The following is a 19,339-nucleotide window of genomic DNA, read 5'->3' on the forward strand; positions in this document are numbered from 1 at the left end:
ATTGGAGTATTTTATACGAAAATATTATTTCAGTTTTTCTACTTTAAAATTTCACATTTGTTACATGCCATTTCTTTAGGCTATAATTGTTTCTGAAAGTTGCTAGCAATGTCCAAGTGAAAATTGGTCCCCAGTGTGTAGTAAACATGTTACTTGGCAGAGGTAATATGAATAAAAGTGTCACATTCAGTATCATATTTGCAGACGTTGGACGTTATTTTCTACATTAAATTGTCTCACATTAGTCTCATTGTGTTGACTGCATAATTCGTGCCGTCCTTTAGTTAAATGTATAATTCAGTTAGCAGTGGTCGCCGGGCTGACTGTTGACGTCAGGCTGACGATGCAGACGCGCGCTCCGCAGCTTCACTTTGAGCGCTTCACTCTGTCCGCGCGCTGGAACTCGCGCGTGTGTGTATGTGTGTCACCACAGACCAGTCACACCGAAAGAGCAGATTGATATTCTCTGAAGGACTCCTCTTGCATCAATCCATTCAGGATTGGATTACGTGTTTAATCCTGCACTGGGATTCAGTTTTGTTCCTCTGAAGATGCCCGCGTGTGGAACGCAGATTGGGGACTTTCGCGGAATTAAACGAGCTAAAGGTAAACACACACATTTATTCCTCAACTGTGACCTTTACGAGTAGTTTGCTCTAGATAGGTAAACTGCACAAGAAGTTGCTTCTTTTTCTTTGTGTTTCAGAGCAAAATTGAAGTTCAATTAAAGCGACATTTATTCTAAGGCTCCTAATATCAATGCGCATGTTTTAACCTATCAAACTGTTTTTTTGTGTGTGTGTGGAGAAAAATAAGTAACACCTAAAGTAAAATCTATCGGTTTATGTAGGTTACTCTTGCGAAAGACAACTCTTAAAAACAAGTTGTCTGATTGCTTAACCTCATTCTTATCAATGCAGGAGACTGTGATAGGACAAAACAGTACGTTACATATACCCAGAGAAAACTATACAATATTTACTGAATGATTAGCCTATGTATTTTTGTATGCGTAGCATGTGAACACAAAGAGAAACTTTTACACGTCTATTTTGTATTCTGCATATGTGTAATGAAAGTCATTCAATTTAATTTTAAAGTTGCTTAAGAAGATAGCCAGTTTACTTTAGATTAAACAATATTATCTTCCACAGTTTGAATTGAATCACGCGCACAGGACCAGTTAATGACATTTTATCTGTCCAAAATTAAGTTGGCCATTTAATTGTATTTTAATGTTCATTGTAAAATTAGAGTAATAGTGTTTCCAGAGCCTTCCTTTCTTTCACCGTTCATAGGCGAAATAAGCGAAATAATCACCAAAGACGCGAAGCGCGAGCTGTAATAACTGAGGAACCACTTAGTTTTTAAATGTAGCGATATATAAACTTGGTTTAAACTCGAATATGCTTGCTCTTTGTAACCTTTATTCTATCTCAGGATTAGGCAGTCAGGTAACTTCAAGGGGGGTAATAATTTGGCAGGAATTCGGCACAGCACCGGAAACGGTAGGCTGTCTGTCACTACGTGAGTTTTCACAGTTGTGGTTGTGTTATGTTGGTATTTGTTCTGTGTTCTTTTCTGTCATTAAGTGAAGCAATATTCAACACAAACTGTCTAGAAGTGTTTATCTTTCATCCATATGAATATTTCAACCTGGAAACTTATTCGTGCTTGAAATGCAAAAATGTTTGTATGTAACTTTTTCCTGTATAGTGAGTAGATTCACTGTTTTGAACTTGAGCTCACCAAAACAGAACAACACATTCTATGTGTGATACCTGCACTTTGTCCTACCTGCGTGACACAATGTGGCTAGTGTTTCTTGTTCAATGTGCGACCTCTTTACAGTAACATTTCACCCAAAAATACATAGTTCAGTCATGAAATTCTAGATGGCACAGGCTGATAGATACATAAAATAAATAAATATAACTCCTCTGTATAGAAAAATTGACATAAGCATATCAGAATCCAATATTGCTGCATGCTTTTAAACTAAAAGCCTATATTCAGACTCTTTGCATCACAGAAATACATTATATTTTAAAGTATAATATAAAACCATTACTTTATATTGTAATAATATTTTTCTGTATGTTTCATATATCATGATGAGCTTGAGACATCACAGAAGGTTTTTTTCACAGCCTACCTGACTGAAATACCTCATTAATATGCAAGTCATTTCAGCTCATTATTATCCAATTATTTTGTCTTCTCAGGTGAGAATGGCCCATTATTCAGTGGTGATTCACACCTCCACGCGTACTGTGTTTCTTGGCAAAAGGTGTCTTACAAAAACTAAATCAATATATTGTTTTATATGAAGGAGTAGGCAGCATACGTTTTACATAATTTTGAAGCAAAAACTCTAGTTTACAACCTCCAATACCCAGAAGTCTTGTAAACACAGATTTACTATATTTGTTTGGCCTTATTTCAGTGACTTAAGTTTTTTGTTTTTTCAATAACCATGCATAAACATTATTCCTTCAAAAACACAAACATGTGCATACATGTTCCACATATATTATTGTAGCCTAGTTTGTGCTGAATACAGTGTAATGACACTTTTTCCATTAATATGTTTATGAACAACTGAAAAAAGCACAAATGTCAGGGCATGTCAAAACTTCTCCAAGCCCCAAATCAGCCTCAGACTCCAGAGGGTTAATCAACTCATAAGTTTCAATGTTTAAGTCTCCTCAGCTTTCATTGTCAATTGCACTTCCTCTTGTTGCTGGCAACCTGCATCTTTTAACGAGGGGGCGGGCAAAACAATATTTTGAATTTGGACTGCAGTACCTATTTTGAACACTGGGTGTCATTCCTACACAGAGCCCCTTTAACTGCTTGCAATCACATTATTCTCTATAGAGCACAGCTGATTGGTTCCTGCTGTATCAGTAGCCAATGAGCTCACTGCTCAACCTTCAAATACTTGGTCAGCATTTGCTGTAGCAGTTGCAGCGCGCTTTCAGAAACCCTCCACCTTCCCCAGCTCCACCTGTATAGATCTATTATATGGGTAATTCATGTATGCTATATTGTACAGCAGCAGCATCAGTGTGTCGTGTATGTATTGGCAGTAAGAAGTCTCATATTTGCTCTGCAACACCAGCAGCAGTGTAGCAGATCTATTCCACTAAGACCAAACATTGTCATGCAGAACACAAAATATGACTGAAAGGCCTGTGAAAATACACTATGGACCAAAAAAAAAAAAAAAAACCTATGGCTCTTTCTCGAACTGAATGCACATGAAGAAAAGACGGAAGCATCCAGGTTGAGTTCTTCCTGGGCTGCATGCGCCAGCCAAGCAACTGCCATTGAAATGAATGAAAATGATAATGGATAGCTCTCTCCAGATATTATATACTTCCTTGTTCAAAACCAGCCTATTTAAGCAGATAACCAGTTAAGCTGGCAACACTGGTTGCTTCTATGTCATATCTGGTCTCAACATCTGCTTTTTCCTGGTACCTAAAAAAAAAAAAAAAAAAATCTGAATTAACTATGAGGAGTGTACACATGTTTACTATGTTTGCAATGCAAACATAAACCCATCCAGACTGTTTTAGTGCTTGAGGAGACCTGAAGTGGCCATTAACCATTTGATGCACTTAGACTTTTACAGGTTTTTCTACCGGCTACAGCATCACACAGAAGCTGTTACAAGACAAGATAGTATTTCATAACAAGCAATTAAGTTCTACAGAAAAGGTCTTTCGGTTCATAGGGTATAAACCTCAAGGCATGCTACACTTGAATAATCTTGAGCAATTTACATCTTATTTAAATTTACATGCTGGGATAGTGAGCGTATGTGACAACGATTCTGTGTTATTTCACTCTCATTTTTTCTTCTCACTGAGAACCAGACCTCAACAGTCCTCGTCTCTCATGAATTTTGCTTATCATATAGACCTTCAGGACAAGTTATATCTCGCATATGCTTTACTTGTTGTTGCTGAACATGAAGGCTGAATCTCCATAATGATGATGACATTTGTAACTGGGGACCTTTTCGGTTGTTCTTTATATGGAAACCTCAAGAGACAACAGCCATACATTTTTTCAAATACCCTGATGGTGCCATCCTTTTCATTGGCATGGGAGTCATTTTTAAGTTCTTGGCTTTGCCTAATTGAGTGAAGAAATGTTTTGTACATTGATAAGAATGAACAAATGTTGTTTTACATTTTTGGCACTTTTTTAGAAAACAAAAAGGTTCTATCTACAAAAGAGTATGGAATGCAAAAACTTTGAATCTGCTCAGAATGCTGACTAACATGTGATGTGATGCGATGGCATCAGTGCATCCGAATTCTACAGACAGCAGCAGGAGACAAAACACAATTGTTGTGCACATAATTGGTTGGTGCTGCACTGTTCATTTTGGTTGTGATCTTCATCCTACTAGGGAATGTTCGGCTTTTGGTGTTTCCCTTGAACCATTACGATGAAGTGCAATCAAATTATTTATGTTTGTAGGTTGCTTTGCATTAATGTACTAAACCCCAGATGTAATTCATGTCTAATAACTCCCCTGGCCAAAATAAATAAATTATGAATTTCAGTAATGTAGAAAGTGTAAGCTTGTCTAATCAATGAAATGCTTATTCAGAGCTCACACTATAAAGTGATTTTTCTTGTGCATTATTCATCTTTTTTTTCAGACTTTTAAGTAAGAAATTAAGAGTTAGTGCATTGACATGAGAGAATAAATAATTTATTAATTTAGCCTATTCATTTATTATAGGTTTTGTTCACAACGAGTCTGAAGGTATGGATGTAAATTGTGGAAACCACATACTTGTGGGACCTATGAGAATAGTTCATGTTTTAATCAATATTGGTACCTCTATTCCTGGAGTAGAGATGCTTTAAGCCAGACTCACATTGTAAGATTTTGGCCACAATTTGGCTGTCTGAGACAAATTTTGTGAATCCTAAAGATTCGTCAGATCCTATAGGTCAAAATCTGAAGTCTAGTTTGACATGTGCTTCTAATATGTAAAGCTGCTTTGAAACAATTACCAGTTGTAAAAGCGCTATATAAATACATTTGACTTGACTTGACTTGACATGTTCACTGATAGCAGATTGATGACATTGCAATCAAAATGTCAGTGTCAGAAAATTTGACAAACAGTCCTGCAGTGTGGCTTCTCTTATGACAACCATCAAATCAAAAACCAATGAGAGTGCCGAACCTGATAACGGATTTAGTGAGAAAACAACAAACCACACACACTGTCTTTGTTTTTTGTTTTTTTCTTCAGTTTTCTTTTCAAGTGAAGCCATGCTCATAATTAATGCTAGAGATTTGATTTTGATTTGTTTTAGCCATCATTTCTATTGTGCATTTATATGCAGCTCACATCTCTGAAAGTTTCATAAATTGCTGATGTAAAACTCAGAGTCTTGTGTGCGTCCATTTTTAATACATCTTGTCTGCTGTAAGTACAGTCTGACATTAATGACAAGTGTGACATGGCTTACAACAGGGATAGTACAGTCTGACAAACAACAGTCGTAAAGGACTATTATAAATCATACAGTGTGCACCCGGCTTTAGGCTGATATATCACACTGTGAGGTGGGAAGAATCACATTGAACCTGTGATGTTTATTGTTGTTTTTCACTTTTCTGAAGGCAGTTTTCTCATTGCTACCAGTCTATGCCTAATAGGATATTTTTAGTTCTCCCATTTAAGGCAGCAAAGAGGATATTTTAAAAATATATTTTCCTCTGTGAATCATAGGACCAAATCAGGTAACACAGCAAAGGGGAAGATAGACAGGAAGATTTTATCCTCTGTGCCATGCATTCTGTCCAGACACTGCTCGTTTTCCTATTACAGTTTGTCAAACAGACAGAGGGGAGTATTTGAGGCAAAGAAAAATGTCATAGTGGAGTTCACTTCAGATTTCACCCAGTTGCGAGTTCGAATGACTGTACACAATAACCGTATCTGTTTGTTCAGACAGTGTAGTCCAACATGATCTCATGAGTATTCATGTATGTTTACATAAAGTGTGTTTCTACCACACATACATTTACTTACGTTTTCATACACACTGAAACATACAATACTGATGTATTGACAGCATTTTTTCATTTGACAGTCGCTTTTATCCAAAGCTTTTTTATCTAGAACTAAAACATAAATTATGTATGTATTAACAAATAGCTGTGTGAATCCTTATTTATCAATATTAAAATTGTGGCATTAATAAAAATTGTGGCATAAATTTTTTTTATATATTTTTTATATTCTTTATAAAATGGTTATGTTTGGGTTTGGGGGTAGGGTTGAGGGATCTACAATTTATCTATAAAAAGGTAAAAAGGGTCTTTAAAGCCACCTTTCCACTACACACGACAAACGACAGCCATTGGACTGTCGTGTGCAGTGGAAAGGCGGCTTGAGTCTGAAATTCGAGTCCGAAATTTTCGCACGTTAAAAAATATATACGACCTCACATTGTATCAATCACGTTTACACACTGCCTCCGAAACTTTCGCCCATTATTAAAAAAAAATGGATCAGGTTCGTTTTTCTGTGTTTTTCGCATCCTTGGCATGCGTTTTGAGAAACGGTTTGACAATTCAGAGCCACCATACAAGCGAATGCTCCATACAAGCGAAGATTGTGCCAGTATCGCTAGCGAAGCGTCAAACTGAGCCACCGACCTCCTGTAAACTTTGAAACGCTTGGGATAATCACGCTCCTTAATGAGGTGGAACTCTTCTTCCTCTCTACACAAACTCGAGATTGGATGGACCCAATATTTTCCTTCTTTTTCTCTGTTTAAGAAGTTCTCGTTTTGCGAATATTTTCATAATGGATTCATTAATACGCATCAGACTCAGTGTGCAATCTGTCTGTGCGTGACAAATTTTTAGTATCACAAATACTTAAAAACACAATTTCAGACTCAGTGTGCAACGGCCTTTAAGGTTAACCCAATTATACAAATATATCCTTATGATTTAAAAGATTTGTAAATATTTTAGTTGTAATACTTTAATACTTTAATACTAATACTTTAGCTGTAAATACGAAATAATGTTTACATTTAAATGTTGTCAATACGTTCATATTGTAAGCATCTATCCAAATGTACAAAATTTATTTTTTGCGGCTGAAAATGTTAAGTATTAATACCTGGGGATTAACAATGAGACCAGGCTGTGTAGTCAGTATCTGCTTTATATAGCAGATTTACATTTTACAGTTGCCATAGTACTGATTATCATGAGTTCATCATGAGCTCTTGAAACCAAATGGAATAAGTAAAATGCAAAAAAAAAAAAGAAAAGCCATATTAATAGTTTCTGTTTGTCTGAGCACCAAAGCCTAAAAGAGAAGAGACTGCGCCAAATTTAGGCATGACTCAGTACTTAATTTAGTCTCAGATTTTCTACCCAGGCTTATTGTAAAAACAATCAGATTCAAGCTTGCCAGATAGAAAAGGGCTTTGTCATTTTGCATGAAGTATGTTTTTGGCACTGAGACAAACGTTACTAACTAGGGTGGACCCCACTGCTGTTAAAACAGTTTGATCACTCAATTGGAATTAGGTGTAACACGGTGTTGCGTGAGGTTGTTAGCACCAGTTGTCCTATGAGATCTACAGCATAGGGGTTACACAGGGGTCCACAAGTTCACCTAGAGTTTCATTACAAGTTCAGTGATCACACGTGCTGCAGCACACATAACCCGAGATAATTACAACCTCTTGTATCCCAGTGTTCATGTGTGCTGTATGTGCACTTACAGGTGTTCAACAAGTACAAACAGTGCCTGAGAGCTGTAGGAAACAATAATCCTTCGCTTACTGAATTAGCATTGACTACTCTGTTTTTAACCAGCTCAAATTTTATTGCCAATCATTCCTGCTTTCCTTCTTGTGGTGTGTTAAACGGATCAGCTCTGAGTTTATTAAATCTGTCCAAGTACATGAAACACTGTGCATAAAGCTGGATGCTGGTCAGCGCTCATTTAATAAAACGTTCTCAAACACACATGCTCTTTATCTCCCTGTGAAATCACATTACCGCTGTCATTTGTCCTGTGGAGGAACAGACACTCATGACGTTAACGCAATCTGCCTCTGTCATCTGTAGCTTAATCGGTCTTACCAGGCGTGATGCGACAAGTGTCCAGCAACAAGTGATTCATCCATCCAAACTGAAGCGAGTATGCAGTGTGATGACACTATCACGGCTTAACAAAACTTGTTTGATGTTCAATGTACAGTTATGTGGAGTTGGATTTTAGATCTAATAATAATAATATGGTAATACTTTAGAATACTGATCCTTCATTAATGAATAACTACACAAATGAATAATGCATTATTAACACTCTAGTAACTACTATTAACTAACAAAAAACTCAGTTGAAGGTGGTAGTTCACTATTAACTAATCAGTAACTACTGTTTTTTATACTTACCAGACAACTATTAAGAACTATATACAGGCTCATAATTAACATGAATGATGCATAATGTATAATTAATTCTAAAGTAAAGGTCATGGTAATGCACTAGTAATGAGTGAAGTATTACCAAATACTTAAGAAGGAATTACTAATTATTTGGATCAGTATTCTAAAGTGAACAGCATGATAACTCTCTAGTAACTACTGTAGTCATTGTAAACTTTTGATGTTTTTGTACAGTAATTCCTTATGATATCTTTGGTAACACTTAAGTAATTACTTGTGGGTTACCATGATCTTTACTTTAGAATTAATTATACATTATGCATTATTCACATTAATTACGAACAGGTATATAGTAGTTCTTAGTAGTTCTCTGGGAGGAATGAAAAAACAGTAGTTACTGATTAGCTAATAGTGAACTACCACCTACAACTGAGCACTATTACTTACTAACTCATTAATCAGAGTTTCGTGTTAGTTAACAGTAGTTACTAGAGTGTTAATAGTGCATTATTCATCTATTCCTGTATAGTTATTCATTAATGAAGGATCAGTATTCTAAAGGTTTACCGATAATACTATGCAGTTGTATGTTGTTTTATATTCTGCCTCTATTGACTTGGCAAATTAAAGGATTAGTTCACTTTCAAATGAAAATTAGCCCAAGATTTCTCACCCTCAAGCCATCCTAGGTGTATATTTTATATATACTTTCTTCTTTCTGATGAACATAATCTGAGATATTAACCCTTTAGAACCTAAAGCTAAAATAGCCCATTTTCACATATTATGTTTTTTTTTTTTATTATAAAATTCTCTATCAATGCGCCATCTTCAAGTGCAAGGTGTCATTTTTTTCAGAAAACAACTGGCTTTCAATAAATTACAGTTATTGACCATTAATGTATATGGTGAGTTTGTAAATAGAATTTAAATAGTCGAAAATAAAAAAAAATTATAATAATACATTTTCTGATTTTTATTTAGAAAAAAACTTAGTCTCACTTAGCATCCTCCCAAGTCTTATAAAAAAATCATCACAATTGACCGTGTACTCCTTCCTTCATGTTTTTGTTTGTTTCTTTTATTATTTATGCGATCCAAAACTTCATAAATTGCCGTGCTCCATATCTCTCCATTCAAATCCTCCTTCCACCCGCTCTCCCCAAAAGCAGCTGCCATTTGCTGATGGAAAGCATCGTCCAAATTACCGTAATAACCCTTATATTGCCGAAAAGCCCTTGTTGTCTACTGTCTGTAGCAATTTGAATTATTATGAAGGCGCAAATGGTTCAATAGTTACGGTAACATGAATACAGCTTGGCTGGACGTGTCGCCGACGAAACATCCGGTTTTAAAGGGTTAATACATATCCTGACACATCCAAGCTTTATAATGGCATTGAACGGGTATGGTATGAGCTGAAGAACGTGTCTCCATCCACATCCATCTATCATAAATGTGTGCTCCACATGGCTCCGGAGGGTTAATAAAGACCTTCTGAAGCAAATGCGTTTGTGTAAAAAAAATATACATATTTAACAAGTTATGAAGTAAAAAATCTAGCTTCCGCCATACCGCCTTCTGTATTCTAGTCACGAAGAATACGAAGAAAGTGTAAACTGGCGTCGCATCAGGAAGAGGAGAGAACTACAGAAGGCGGTCTGACGGAAGCTAGATATTTGACTTCATAACTAGTTTAAATATGGATATTTTTTTACACAAATGCACTGCTTCGCTTCAGAAGGCCTTTATTTACCCCCCAGACTCATGTGGCGATTACGCTTATGATGGATGGATGTGGATGGAGATATATATTTTTTTAGCTCATAGTCATTGGTCCCGTTCACTGCCATCATAAAGCTTGGCTGCGTCAGTATATTTATTAATATTTCTGCGATTATGTTCATCAGAAAGAAGAAAGTCATATACACCTAGGATGGCTTGAGGGTGAGTAAAGCTTGGGCTAAATTTCATTTGAAAGTGAACTAATCCTTTAAGGATTGTTTTCCAGGATTCCATGTGGCAAATGCATGTATGGAAAATCTAAACATTTAAGTAAAAAAATCACTGTGTCTTTAAGTTTTGTGACAGTTTCACATAGAGATGGAGGCTCATTATGTATGTGATGGTGCGAGTTTGAAGTGCCACTACTATGCTTTTACAGATATTACCTTTAATGTAGTGTGTAATATAGATATGAATGGAAAATGTCTGCAAAGTTTCAAAGATCAAAGTGCAGGATAAATTGAATTATTTCTTCCAAAAGTAATAACTGATTCTGAACTGCCTGAAATTAGTCATCAGTAATTCCAGTCTTATTTTCTGCGCAAACCTACGTAGGTAGGAACCTATGTGGTAACACATTTGCATAATGCCAGCCTGTGGTCTTCATTGGCTGCCCACAAACAACGTCTGCTTTGTCCCTCAAACACTGTAGTTGTAGCTGAGGCCTGGAAGACTTCGGTTTGTGTTGACAACATGTCGAGAAGATGCTGTTTTCTGCACTGTGAAAGCAAATTCACTCTGATACACTTCCAAGGAATGAGGACTCAAATGAGGCTTGAATTGCTACAGTAAAACTGTTGGCATCAATACTGTTTATATCAATGTGTTGTACTGAGGAAGATCCAGAGCTGAAATTCAAATATCGAGTGATGGATGCACATATAACTATTGTAGGAGACCTCCAAAACAAAATGAAGAAACTTTAAAATAGCATAAAAGGGGTACTTTAAGGAAAACAGCTGAAAGCCCATTATCATACAAGAAAGTGTATTTTTTTATTAAAAAAATATCCACATTCATACAGTAAAGAGCATGGAAAAGTTACTCACAATTGCTTTCATCAGAGCTTTGCATAGAGACTCAGGAAGTGTTGGCTGACAAGGTTTGAGTCTTACCTGGGTCACATCCTGATCTCTCAGTTCAATTTCCTATAAATAAAATAAAAATCTCCAAGAATAAATAAATAACGCCTGCGCTTCTGGATCATATTTAGATATGGCTTCTTTTTTGACCTATAGAGTTTTTCCTATAGTATTCCTGAGCCCATGTTGTGATTTCCATTACAGTAGCATTCCTGTATGTGATGCAGTGCCGTCTAAGGGCCCGAAGATCACGGGGCATCCAGTATGGTTTTCCGGCCTTGACCCTTACGCACAGAGATTGTTCCAGATTCTCTGAATCTTTGGATGATATTATGCACTGTAGATGATGATAACTTCAATCTCTTTGCAATTTTTCTCTGAGAAACTCCTTTCTGATATTGCTCCACTATTTTTCACCGCAGCATTGGGGGAACTGGTGATCTTCTGCCCATCTTGACTTCTGAGAGACACTGCCACTCTGAGAGGCTCTTTTTATACCAATCATGTTGCCAATTGACCCTAAAAAGTTGCAGATTGGTCCTCCAGCTGTTCCTTATATGTACATTTAACTTTTCCGGCCTCTTATTGCTACCTGTCCCAACTTTTTTGGAATGTGTAGCTCTCATGAAATCCAAAATGTCTCACTTTCAACATTTGATATGTTTTCTATATTCTATTGTGAATAAAATAAAAGTTTATGAGATTTGTAAATTATTGCATTCCTTTTTTATTCACAATTTGTACAGCGTCCCAACTTTTTTGGAATGGGTTTTGTATGAATCTAAACCTGTTTAACCATCCCTTTCATGCTAACGCAAATGGGCATGATGAGACAGATCCGCTGGACGCAATAACTTATGACAGTCCTACAGCGTCACATATTTTAGGCTCTACAGGAGTACATTGACAGCAGTTACTCTCTCATCTGTCCTCAGGACACATAACATCTGTCATCATTGCTGCTAACATTTTCAACACATTTATTGTTGTTGCATCAATAAACTCATGCCTTATGTTGTACAACCAATGCGAACTTCTGTAACCAGAGATTGAAACTTTCCAGTCCTTACTACAAAACAAACTCTGTCAGTGTATTAGTTTTATCACCAGCAATATCACATTCAGTCATTAAGTTGTGTTGAATATCAGTATGACACTGATTCGGCTGCAGATAATCACAACCATGATGACATCCAGAACAGCGTCATCATTGCAAGTGTGATATTACTTTTGTACAGAAGTTTTATCAACTCGGGCGTTTTGCGAGTTTTGTGATCTGCTGAATGAATGTGTCATCGGTACAAAGTAATCCCTCTTTGGCTTGCACACTCACGCAACAACGTCTGCTGTTCAGCAAATCAGTGTAAACATCACATAACCTAACTAATATTCATGACCCCAGCTTTTCCTGGCATGGTTTGTTCATGAAGAACCACTGGTTTCGAAGAAAGTCAATTCACCATGCCTCCGTAAACAGGAAAATCCAGAAATCTCAAAAACTGCAAAAAAAAAAAAAAAAAAAAATGTTGCATAAATGCATAAATGTTTCCATATCAGAAAAAAGCAGTACCAAAATTGTTCAAACGACAATGTGTTGCATTCAAAGTACTCTCTGGTGGCATACAGTGTGAGCTACAGAGTAAAAAGTTGTTAATGGCTGAATATCTTATCCGGATTCACTCCACATAAATCATTTAAAGGGATAGTTCACCCAAAAATGAAAATTCTGCCATCCTTTACTTATGCTCAAGTAGTTCCAAACCTGGAATATATTTATAAAAATGTCAGCAACAAAATGATCTCACCAAACTACCAAAGTAGGAAAAATAAATACTATGATAGTCAATGGGGGCGAGATATGTTTGGTTACTGACATTCTTCCAAATATCTTCCTTTGTGTTCGACAGAACAAAGAAATTCATACAGGTTTGGAACAACATAGGGTTAATAAATGATGACAGAATTTTAAGTTTTTGGGTGAACTAATCCCTGTAAAATATGGCATGTTGTAGTTAGGGATGAAGAAATTTAGCACTGATATACCTACAGTGAAACCAATGCTTCTTGAGGCGGTCAGTTTTGACAATTATTGTTGAGAGAAAGAGACGACGTCTGGATGGGAGCATATGTTGTTCTAGAACTTGGATATACCTTTCAGCATTGATGGTGCCTTTCCAGATGTGTAAGCTGCCCATGCCACACGCACTCATGCAACCCCATACCATCAGAGATGCAGGCTTCTGAACTGAATGGTGATAACAACTTGGGTTGTCCTTGTCCTCTTTATTCCGGATGACATGGCATCCCAGTTTTCCAAAAAGAACTTCAAATTTTGATTTGTCTGACCACAGTTTTGACGATTATTGTTGCTACCAAAGATGGAGACGAAGATTGTTGAATTTGATTGAGTTCCTCACAAAATGCAATCATATGATTAAAGCATAACAATAAAATGGATTACTTTTGTGATCAATTTATGCATTTATGGTGTATTTTATGGTAATTTATTTCATGGTTAAATAATTTCATACAATTGATTAATTTTAAGATGTTAAAGTAGTCTTGTAAAATTATGTAATCCTTTCTGTAGCCAAACAGAATAGAATAAAATGTTATCATTACAAATAAAGTGAATGAGGCAACTTTATCAAACTCATTGATCATAAATACAAAAGAATCAACCAACAATTCTGTAAATGAAATATTCATAAACTAAATAAGGATTTGTTCATCTGTAAAGTTGTTCATATAACCCTGACAGCAACATAGTGTCGGCTCAGATCCGGCCCCGCATCTGTTCCGCGTGTAATCCACATGTACCAGATGTGTGCCGGATCTGGGATACACTATGTTGCTGTCTGGGAAATGATTTTCATTTAAGATGCAGTCATTAAAGGATTCGTTCACTTCAGAATTAAGATTTCCTGATGATTTACTCACCCCCATGTCATCCAAGATGTTTATGTCTTAAAAAGAAATTAAGGTTTTTGAGGAAAACATTCCAGGATATTTTTCCATATAGTGGACTTCACTGGGGTACAACAGGTTGAAGGTCCAAAATGCAGCTTCAAAGAGGAATAAGGGTCTTATTTAGTGAAACGATCTGCCATTCTCTAAAGAAATAAAAATGATATACTTTTAACCACAAATGCTTGTCTTGCACTGCTCTGCGATTTTATGTAATCACGTTGGAAAGGTCACACATGACGTAGGCGGAAGTACCAAGCAAGTGTTTACAAAGGGTGTTAAAGGGCAAGTGTTGTTTAATTATAATCATATCTTACCTTTAGAGAGTGACTGAACCATATGATACAGCTGATGATTTGCTCTGAGATAGACTTTAAGACTCAATGATTCCAAACCTGTATGCTTTTATTTTTAGGTCACACTTTATGTTAGGTGTCTTTAACTTTGTGCTTATTGTGTTGATGTTGTATTGCAAAACACTTGTGCTGCTATTGAGGTGAGATACTGGTAAGGATAGGACAGGTTTGGTGGCATGGGTAGGTTTAAGGGTGGGTTAAGGTGTAAGGGAAAAGTCAATATTGCAATTATAGATGTAATTACAGAAATTAATTACAGCTGTAATTACATGGAGGTATTTTTTTTTTTTTTTTTTTATATAAGGACAATGTAAAATCATGGATGTATACAGTAAGTGCATTGTATGCACTTAATATAAAGTGGGAGCATTCTTTCTGTGGAACACAAGATGTTTTGATGAACCTTCATGCAGCTCTTTACATAAAAAAATAGTTCATAGGAAAGGCAGGCTATCGAGCTCCAAAAAGAACAAAAACAACCATTATATTATTGTGAAATTATTCCATATGGATTTATTCCAGGCTGAGATTTAAGTCATTATTTAATTTTGGGTAAACTATTACTTTGAGCATCCTTTTTAGTTTATCCTGACAATTTATTATCATTATTGTTTTTAATAAAATGCTTAAAACTAAATTTACTGAACATGTTGGAGCCATGGTACTGTAGTGAGTGCATGTACTCTGCACTATGGCACTTTTCCAAAATGCCAAAATACTTGATAAATCGTATGCCTTTTTTTTCTTTTTTCTTTTTTTTTTCATAATTGAACCTATTATTCATGAACAGCTTGATGAATAACAGTCATCCCATCTTTGGCTGCAATTAATTACATGTGCGTTTAATTGTGTGAGAACCTGTCAATGCACCGGAGCTCTTGCACAGACTGAAGTGTTTCTGTCAGCGCGCGTGGCATTTATTCAGTTAAATTGGACTTCCATGAGTGGCACTCAGCAAGAGGCTGAAAAACATCATGGTGACTTGCGTCATCGGAGTGGGCTCCTGATGTCCGTGATGTGTTTAGCGTGTTCTGTGTTATTGTGTAAACAAACAGGAAGACCTGACCTTGATCTATGCCCTACATGCTGATGGCTGAGCCCTGATCTACTGGACTCAAACACACACTTTATGTAAAGAGTGTGCCCTCTGCTATACTAGTTCACATTAAGAACAAAGAGTTCCACACCTACACCAAACATGTTTGAAATGTGACACGAAAGAAGCACAAGACCCTCTATTCATTCTCATTGTCAAATAAGTAATTTGTCTTTGAGGTGATCCTTTAAACTGGACATGTCAAAGCAAACATTACTTTACTCTTCTATTTGTCCTGTTGTCGACAGACTCAAGTGCGTGATGTCAGAAACTGAATGAGCATCTGTATACAGTATCTAGTGTAGACAGCATCAGTGATTATAATGGGTTTTGTTTGCCTTTGACCGTGATGGCAATAACGGCATTATAAATAAACGGCGTGACTTTTTTTAGTAAAGAGTAATCAAACTAATTACTTTTTCCCCCCTTACAACACCATTACTGACAAAAAAAATAAAAAATAAAAATGCTGTGTTACTATAATTGAGCTAACTGAAGCGGTTTTCATCTGAGGCTCTCTGTCAGCCATAGGACCTGCAAAGGTTTTTTTCTCTAATGTGTGTGTTGGACTAGTAGTTGTTCAGGTAAGCCATTAGTTGACTAATCACATTTATATTAATTTGATTTCTTAAATACTGGAGAGAATAATAATGAGCATTTACGTTGGCTATATATCATTCAAGCACACGCATAAAGCCTACCATAAAGAACCGGCAAAAGTAATGATTATGAATGTGACAAAAACAGTAAGGAGACATTTTAATTGTTAATTAATCTGTGTCGGCTGCAAAGATGAAGTTGACATTGCTGACTATCATCATCTCCGTGGACGCGCTTAGAGAGAGCATGCACATTTCATTCAGATTACATAATCAGAGAGTAGCCTATTTCTTTTCGTTTTGAATTAATTAGTTTTAAAGTAGACATTTCAAGCTTTCTATAGATATATTTCTCATGTATGTGAGGCAAGCAGCCTACACGCTGAGTTTCAGTTCATTTAGCCTATAAGACGCGCTCCAGTTCACGTGCTAGTGATCGCGCCGGCGCCATGATTATATTATCATGATTATATTTTCTGCTATATTTGCTTCTTATTTATTAAATCCTGGCAATTGGTTGATGAAACATTGATTAAAATTAAGATACAATTTTACAAAATAAAATTCACTTTAAAGAAAGGCTTTCTACAAAACAAAATTAGTGAGGTGGACAAAATCAATAAATTATAATTTATTTTTGGACATATTTAATATTGGGGGCATCCAAGTTAATTGACATATTTGATTTTTTTTTTTTTTAAAGTAATAGTTACTTTCCCTAGTAATTAGTTACTTTTATAATGATGTAACTCAGTTACTAACTCAGTTACTATTTGTGAGAAGTAACTAGTAACTATAACTAATTACTTTTTTTAATGTAATGTGCCCAACACTGCCTTTGACACCACAGAATACTTACATCCAGTGTAAGCAAATGTCAGCCATTAAGTGACGAATTTCAGGGGGCGAAGCCTATGGTGTGATGATGTATAACTAATTGTCTATGTCTTGCTCTGGAGGCAGTCATATGTAAATGTATTTGCCCATGTGATAGGTGATGCATGGACATGGTCTGTGTCCTGGTTAAAACTTTGTGTCAAAAACTCTGGATTTAAACTTTCTCTAGATTTAAGCATTCTTGGAAACATTTGGGATAATGTAAGTACACAAGTCAACAAAATATATAACACTGTTCTAGTGTTTTTTGGATATTTGAATCCAAAAATCTTACGCATTGTGCCTTTAAGCTTTGAAACTTGCAGAATGTTTTAATTGTACTCTTATATGTATGTCAAAAGATCAAGGCCAAGGCTATTTTGGTACAGTTATCATTCTTTGTTGAATTATTTGGGTGGAACAAACATTTGGATAATCCAACTAGGTGCAAATTTATTGAATGAAAATTTAAATCCTGTCAAAAAAGATTTAAGCTTTCACTCAGGAGCAAGTTTAATAAACAGTATTTCTTAGACATGCAGTTCCTACAGTCTAGCCTCTCTGAATGCACTGAAATAGGTTACATTTTTAAAATTAACCATAAGATGGCAAACCAAATGTTAGTTTATTGCATAAGGGTTTTAAAGCTGCAGGTTTTGTGAACTGAAATGAAAAGAATAAATATCACACATGAATAAGGCACAGTTTTGCTCAGTGCACACTGTAAAGCAGAACCGTGTCTTGACACACACATCACTTGAGAGCAACACCATGATATTATGTGCTGCCGTGACCTGGATCTTAAATCTGATGGCTTGGGTGGTGGCTTAGGGAAAAAAAGAAAATGAGAGGAAAGGTTAATTTATTTTTTTCTTCTTCTTCCTCTTCTTCTTTTGGTGTGTGTGTGTGTGTGTGTGTGTGTGTGTGTGTGTGTGTGCGCGCGTGCGTTTTTGTGACAAATTTATATAATAACATAAGTATTACACTGATATTATGACATAAACATGAAATATAAGGACATTTCATGAGTCCTCACAGGACAGCATCATGCAGGAGGGCAAGGAATATGGTCAAGATGATTGACAGAAAGCACTGAGATAATAACTTATAGTTATATTCAGCTCTTCAGATCGCATAATTCACTGGAAGATGAATAGAAATGGTATCCTGTATGACAAAATATTTTGCAAACATGTAAGAATAAATCAATATTCTGACAAATATGTGCACTTTTGGATTAAGAGCCCTGATGGATGCTGTTCAGTGAAGATATGTGAACACAAATAAACCAGAGCAGATATGACAGAATTCGTACAGAGTGTTGATATTCTATTCAATATATATATATATATATATATATATATATACAAACAAAGACCCATAGGGCACGTACTGGACACAGCAATGTTAAGGATAGGTCTGCCTTCATTTTCCCTGGACTGACACTTGTCGTGACAGTGCATGTGCTGCATGGTTGAGCTTGGCTGGGATGTAAGTGGCCCCCAGCAACTTCAGTCAGGTGACATGACATGCGACATGAAGGTAAACCACCCTGACAATTATTGTATGCAGTCGTCACCATGTTATCCTTCCAGAGCAACACATGCTTGCCCTGGATCGACGACCAAAACCTCCACAGGGACAGCAGTACCACTAGCAACTCAAGGTAATTGATTTGCCAACGTAGTCAAGGTCCTGCTACATCCCTTTTGCATAAAGCCCCCAGCCTGACTTCGACACCTATTTTGTGACAACAACATGCTTGGACACTAATTCTAGGGGATCCCTGGAAGCAAACCAAAGAAATGGTCTGTGTTGAGGTAAAATCGAGACATGGAAGTATGCATCCTTCATGTCTATTGCTGCAAACCAATCCTGAACGCATGTCAAAAATGCTCCTCTGCGTCAACATCTTAAACAGGAGCTTGTGCAGGGCCAGTTTCAAAACTTATAGGTCTAAGATTTGCCGTAACCCATGCCTTTCTTTGGTATGATGAAATAAAAGCTGTAAAATCCCTTCTTCGTCTCGGCTGGAGGGATAGGCTTTGTTGCATTTTTCGCCAAAAGGACTGCAGTTTCTATATGCAGGACAGGGGTGTCTTTGCCTGCCACTG

General features: G+C 36.4%; 1 protein-coding gene across 8 annotated transcripts in view; it reads left to right on the forward strand.

The window, feature by feature from the left end:
- Nucleotides 1–338: 338 nt before the first annotated feature.
- gcgra (glucagon receptor a) overlaps nt 339–19,339 on the forward strand; it is an 81,192-nt gene continuing 62,191 nt past the window's right edge. For all 8 annotated transcript variants that reach the window (XR_010894585.1, XM_067381393.1, XM_067381394.1 and 5 more), the window contains exon 1: nt 339–606. The gene's annotated coding sequence lies outside the window, so the exon portion shown is untranslated. The remainder of the gene's footprint in view (nt 607–19,339) is intronic.

Source organism: Chanodichthys erythropterus, chromosome 3 (assembly GCF_024489055.1).
Source record: "Chanodichthys erythropterus isolate Z2021 chromosome 3, ASM2448905v1, whole genome shotgun sequence".
NCBI classification, from domain to species: Eukaryota; Metazoa; Chordata; class Actinopteri; order Cypriniformes; family Xenocyprididae; genus Chanodichthys; species Chanodichthys erythropterus.